Below are 719 nucleotides of genomic sequence, written 5' to 3'. Positions count from 1 at the left end.
GGCCGGAAGAGCCGTGCCATGTCCGCGCTCAGGATCCAACCAGCAAACCCAGCCCCATGAAGTGGAGCGCCCGAACTTAACCACTCGGTCATCTGGCCCGCCCGGAGTCTGACTTTGATGCTAAACGAATCCAAGCTGGCTATAACATGTAGTTGGAGAAAAGGGAATTGCCCTCCGCAAATCAGGCTTAATATTAAGAGATGTTCACACCATTACAGATTCACTCCTCCATTTGAGACTGATATCAAATGTTTCAAGACACACCCATCCCTGAAGTGGAGAAGGAGGTTATTTGACCCAAAGTAAGAGGTAACAGGCAACGCAGAATGAGCAGAGAAGATGGTAACTAGAACACATGGTTGCGTTTGGAATGCAAATAGGAACTATGCGAAGGACGCGTGGGGTAACACTTGCAGTGGAGGGTAAAACCGTAGCCGGCAGGATTCGAACCTGCGCGGGGAGACCCCAATGGATTTCAAGTCCATCGCCTTAACCACTCGGCCACGACTACCTGTGAAACTACGATTCGTATTAACAATTTTGAAGGTGTAGCGAGTGGTGTGCCTCCCGATAATTATGTACTAAAATATCTTTCACTGTTACTTGATATTACACTACAATGGAATATAGTAAAAGAAGTTTTAGTGCGTGATTATTAGATCTGGCAACGAAGAACTTCCTACGTCCATTCAAGGCTTCTCACCTGGGATGAAATAAGT

General features: G+C 46.6%; 1 non-coding gene across 1 annotated transcript; it reads right to left on the bottom strand.

Annotated features, from left to right (window-relative positions):
* Positions 1-429: 429 nt before the first annotated feature.
* Positions 430-511, bottom strand: TRNAS-UGA (transfer RNA serine (anticodon UGA)). The gene has a single exon. It is a non-coding gene; the product is annotated as a tRNA-Ser (tRNA).
* Between the last annotated feature and the right edge of the window lie 208 nt (positions 512-719).

The sequence above is a fragment of the Equus quagga genome, unplaced genomic scaffold (genome assembly GCF_021613505.1).
Source record: "Equus quagga isolate Etosha38 unplaced genomic scaffold, UCLA_HA_Equagga_1.0 188_RagTag, whole genome shotgun sequence".
NCBI lineage: Eukaryota > Metazoa > Chordata > Mammalia > Perissodactyla > Equidae > Equus > Equus quagga.
This window is presented reverse-complemented; position numbering and strand designations above follow the sequence as displayed.